Here is a 5,530-nt window from a genome sequence, read left to right on the forward strand (position 1 = left end):
GGCCCTAAATCTCATTTACATCTCTTCTCCCTCTGCTTTACATATAGCTCAAGAGTTGCAAAGTATCACACTGTGCTATGTTCACGCAAAGATGGTGGAACCACCTCTTGTCCCTAGTCCAGGCAAGGGAACCTGTCTTAGGTGTTTTGAGTGTTGAATTTGAGGAGACACTGGCTGGAGAGTGCCCAGAGAGTTTCAGCCCTACAGACAGAACTGCTTTGATCTTGCACTGGAAGATCACATCGAGAGCTATGGAGAGAGCTTCTCTGAGGATCAGAGAATTCTAGACTATTCCCAGAATTCTCATAAAAAACAATTTTAATTGGCATGAAAAAATAAAAGAAAACAGGCTTAGACATTTTGTGGCATATTTAACATTTTTGCATTTATCAAAATAACACTTTCAGTACACACAAACAATCCAACTGTGTCTGTTTTTTTTTTTTTTTAAATCAGGATATAGTTCCTAAAATATATTGGTGCATGGAGGATGAAGTAGTATGGTTTTATGATGGGGTATATGTGGAATGATCATTCCTCTTACTTGCCTGGGACAGTCCTGATTTACACCTGCTGCCCTAGCATCATCATTAGTAACACTCAAAAATGTCGTAGTTTGGATGATAAATTGTTTGGCCAATTTAGGAATGCATTTAAACCTGTGCACTGAATGCATTTTTTCCATACTCTGCAAGCGGTTCAGTGACTACGTGAGGCCTATTCACAGAAACATGGAAAAGCTTGGTAGGAGGCAACATGGAGATGGGATTTTGGGAAGGAAACTGGATATCATCTATACTGAGAGGACACTGGATATTGTGCTGAATGGATGTGAGGTGCTGGACCGTCTGTGCCCAGAAGATGGGTGATGAGACCCTCCCAATGCCTGCATTTGTTTTAGACTTGGTATTTTCCATACCACAGGCCCATGTAATATTTCAACTGATCCTCCAAATCTACTATGAGGTAGGCAGGTCCTGAAACATTGTTCCTGGTTTATCCTTGATGGAAAAAAAAAAAAAAATCAGGTCAATAGGAAATACACAAATGTACCCCTGTGGTGAGAGGCAGAACGGGTTCAAATTCAGAGTGCTTCCCCCACTGAGGTACATAAAGGAAAAATTACCCGATGCTTAAGCTCATGTTGTTAATGCTTGGAGAAGGTTGTGACACAGGTGCCCACTGTGACACTTGCCATGACCAGAGACACACTTGAATGCTGGACCTTGAGGAACCAGATTTCCAGCCAGATTCTGCCCTTTTCTGAGATCACATGCAATCTAGAATGTTTCTCAGAACCTGTCTTTCATCGCTTGCATCATTTGGAAGGATAGAAATTCTTACTCCGGCTGTGGTCTAGTTGTATCAAATGAGATTAGCGTAACGTGCCTCAGGCACATTGTGCAGGAGGCACCAAACAATCCATTTCTTCCTTAAAGTACATGTAAAAATACTTATGTTTTTAGTGTATCTTTAAATTCCAGGTGTGATTTTTTAGGACGGAGACAAGACACTTGAGGCTATACCACATTTTTGTGAGTTAAGTCCCTTCTAACCTTAGGGACCCAGTTAAACCAGCAGCCGAATTTGCTGGCAGATAATAATGCATGAGTCCCATCCCCACTCCTTATAAACACTGAATAAATCTGAAATCCCCAACCACTGGAAAGAAATTTAATATTTAAAGGTAATTTGACCTGTACATGTGTGTACCATGAATATTTAATGAAACCTATAGCAAATGTATTTATATAGCATTAATCTGAGGATATTTATTTCTTATTCATTTTCTAGAATATTTCCTCAGCAAATGTGAAGTTTCCCGGTGCAAAAATGCTCAGTTCTAAAGGTGTCTGAAACATTTTGGAGTAGAGCTATTTCTTTTCCTGCTACAACTGTCCATGCTACCTCTCTCTGCCCCCTTAAAAACAAGACCTAGTCTAAGTGGACAAAATGTATCCCAAAGACATGGCCACAGGGTTACTCCTGCATGTCATTCTTTGGACTCTTCATTCTACTTTATATAATCTTTACAGATATAGGAAATAGAAAAGTCAAGTCCATTTTTTTCACTTTCCTTTGATAGAGATAATTTCATTCCTTTATACTACTTAAACATGTTATTGCTCTCAATTGAGATGGTATGCATGATTCGATGTAGTTGATAGTTTATATAATTCAGTGATTTATTTATTTATTTACTTACTTATATTTTGTACAGGTTAGGGTACCTTCATGGAATGAAGGAGTTTTTCTCTGATGTAGCTTCAACTTTGGGATTTTTTTTTTTAAAGAAAACCAAATGGACAAATAACATCAACAATAAAAACACCCAACAAAAGGTGCAACTGGGCATTATTTCGTTATGTTTAACTAAATCAGATGTGGTAGATTTGAAGGGAGAAGATACCAGGTGCTCCTGGATCACTTTTTATAACTTAAAACCCCAACATGTTTGAAAAGGAAAAATTACAGAAAAATGAGTATCAAGTATTTTCTGATCCTGGCGGGTAACTCTACAAGCTGGAAAAAAAGCAGTCTAGCCCACTGGTCAAGGGTACTGAGCAGAGCTTCCGAGAAAGTTCATGCTGACACTAAGTGAGTCACATCACAAACTTTTTCCATGTCTTGAATTGTTTCCTTTATTTTTTTTTAACCAGGTTCCTCTTTAAAATGTTGCTCCAGTAGGGAAAACAATACCAATATTAATAATCAGTATACTCTTTTAACATGAGTAAGATGTCATGTTTTGCTATCTAATGGAAGGAAAATAAAACTTAAGTATTTTCGGTATTTAAAAGCACAGAAGTCTGAAGGAATGTCTTCCAACACTGTGTTTTTAAGAATTGTAGCCCAGAGGAATCAATAATGTATTCCCTCTACAAGAAGTGTTTATAGTTAACCTGGAAGTTAAATTCACATGTGACTTCATTCTAATAGTCACGAAGCTCTGCCCTGACTTTCCCTGACCTTCACAGTCCACTGCATCTTAGCCATTAAGCTTGGAGATGCATTGCTTGCTGCTTAAGAATGTTTCGAAAGCTCGGGGTTGTACCTACTTGTCATAAGTGTCTTTGTGTCTTAAGAGACACCCCCCCTTTTCCTTTACCAATGGGGATGGTCAGTGTGTGATGTAGTCAGTGGCCGTATCCATTAGTATGGCCATAGGCTTTGAGACCTGGTGGAAACTGTGGAAAAGAACAACAGCCAGTACTTAAGGCTGAGTTCGGCTCCATCTGCTGTTACCCTCCCTGGGCTTACCGTAGTGTGATCCAATACACATGCACAGATATATAATGGAAACAAAACTTTCACAAAATATTTACTCTTACTGCATGCAATTATAAGATGGCATTTTCTGTTCCAGTCTATCCCATTTCCTTGAAGAAAAAAAAATATGGGTCATGATCCTCTAAATTGATTTCTCAGCCCTCTAGCAAATCATGATCTGCAGAGTGAAAAGCACTGACCTCAGCAGTAGGCAAGTCACATCACACAGAGTATTTGAGCAAGTGTGTGTTTTTTGAATAACACTGTTTTTACAGTGTTTTTTGTTTTGTTTTGTTTGTTTGTTTTTACAAAGCCCATGTGTGTGTAGCCTTTCTCTGCTGTATTATCTTTGGTAATCTCTTATCTGTAGCCCAGCACACAGCATCTTTCAGTTTTAATGCACAACAGAAATTTGTAACAGCCTCAGAGAATCTGAGAGTGGAAGCTGTACGTGATGAGGGGATGTAGTGACCTTGAAGCATGGGTAGAGTGGCCAGGTAACATACAAAACAAGAGACATACATATGAGACAAGGCCCCAGTTAAATTTGAATTTTAGATAAATAATGCATATCTTTTTAGTATAAGTTTGTCCCAAATATTGCATGGGATATACTTTACACCAGAAAAATTATTTGTTGCTTATCTTGAATGAAAATTTCATTGGGCATCCTGTATTTTTATTTGCTAAATACAACTACTCTCAATCCTAAGAACTATGTTTTCCACTTGTAGTTAGCTAATTGAGTTGAAATTGTGTTTCATTTGTAAAATGTGAAAATTGATTTGGTAAGCATTAAGGTCCCATCTAGGGACTTAATTTTCTTGATTTTGAGCTACGAGATTTGGGATGTATAGTAGTAAAGAACTCTGGATAGTGAATGAATAATGTTGGAGAAAATAATTTTAGTTTTTGTATTTATGTAGCAGTTGAATCACATGAGCATATATTTAAGTTCTGAACACTTAGATAATGTCTTTCTTGGGGTGCCTGGGTGGCTCAGTTGGTTAAGCAGCTCAGGTCATGATCTTAAGATCTTGAGATGGAGTGCCATGTAGGGCTCCTTGCTGAGTGTAAAGCCTGCTTGAGATTCTCTCTCTCTCTCTCTCTCTCTCAAAAAAACAAAACAAAACAAAAACCACACACAAAACACACACACACAAAAAAAACAAAAAATAAGTAATAAATAAATTATACAAAGTAGTCCTAAGATAGAAAAAGAACAATGTGTGGTGTTGGGCTATTTTGTTCACTGTGTATCTCAATAAGCATGTGCCTTGGAGAAAATGGGTGAAGAATCCTATAAAGCTTATGTTTTCTTAATAAGATCTCAAAAGGAGACCTTGCTAGCTCCAGCAGCCATGGATTGTGCCTCTGAGAACTTCCTTCAAGGAAGACTTCGCCATTCAGTGGCAAGGAACACAGCTTTTATTTACAGCCCCTTCAGGGTGCTGGCTTCAGGGAAGTGTTGGAACATAGGAATAGGTGAGGAGAGTGGCTCCTTAGGTTTGGATATGGGATTTAACACCAAAGGATGAGGCAAACTTTTGGGAAATTGGCTTTTAGAAGCCTGGAGAAAGAGATGAACTTCACACTGAGTGAAGTTGCAAAGTTGCGCAGTTGCGGTAGGTGGTAGAGAAAGGGACTTAAAAGCTCAGCCAAGTGGCTATGCTGGAGAATATGTAAGACCATATCCCACAGCAAGGCCCAGAGCACTCAGGATTCACAAGGCTGCTGTACATGTGCTAGTGAGAAAGGTACCTGCTATCAACTTCAGTGTGGACTCTCCTCTCAGGGCTGACATGAAGCTTGTTCACTGAGAGCAGTGGAAATGGTAGAGTCCCAATCACCTGATACCAAGTGGTACATAACCCTGAGGATGCAGGGATGGTTGTGTAGTGACAGATCCCGGTGGTAACCAAGGGCCCCTGTCTCACACATAATTGTGGATATTGTTAATTGGATAAAATAGGGACAGTCTCCTATAGTTGAAATGAATGGGCAGCCAATGAGGGTACTGCTTAATACGCATCATCAAAATGACAAATTTCACACAACTGGGAACATAATCTTGATCTATCTTCTGTTATCTTTGAGCCATTCCTGCTATAGGAAAAGGATCTGCCCCAGGTGCAGGCTGCAGTGAAAGCATTCCTGCCACTTGGGCCACACAGTCAGGTGTCAGTAGTGAAAAGTCATTCAGAGAAAAAGTCATGACCAATCCCAGTGGGAGAATCACAGAGCAGGGGGCACTGGTGAA

At 39.3% G+C, this 5,530-nt stretch overlaps 1 long non-coding RNA gene across 1 annotated transcript; it reads right to left on the minus strand.

The window, feature by feature from the left end:
* Positions 1-368: 368 nt before the first annotated feature.
* Positions 369-1,264, minus strand: LOC144290608 (uncharacterized). Its single transcript, XR_013358176.1, has 2 exons — positions 1,127-1,264; positions 369-1,001 (listed from the first exon to the last, which is right to left on the minus strand). It is a non-coding gene; the product is annotated as an uncharacterized LOC144290608 (long non-coding RNA).
* Positions 1,265-5,530: the final 4,266 nt, after the last annotated feature.

The sequence above is a fragment of the Canis aureus genome, chromosome 2, assembly GCF_053574225.1.
Source record: "Canis aureus isolate CA01 chromosome 2, VMU_Caureus_v.1.0, whole genome shotgun sequence".
Lineage (NCBI taxonomy): Eukaryota > Metazoa > Chordata > Mammalia > Carnivora > Canidae > Canis > Canis aureus.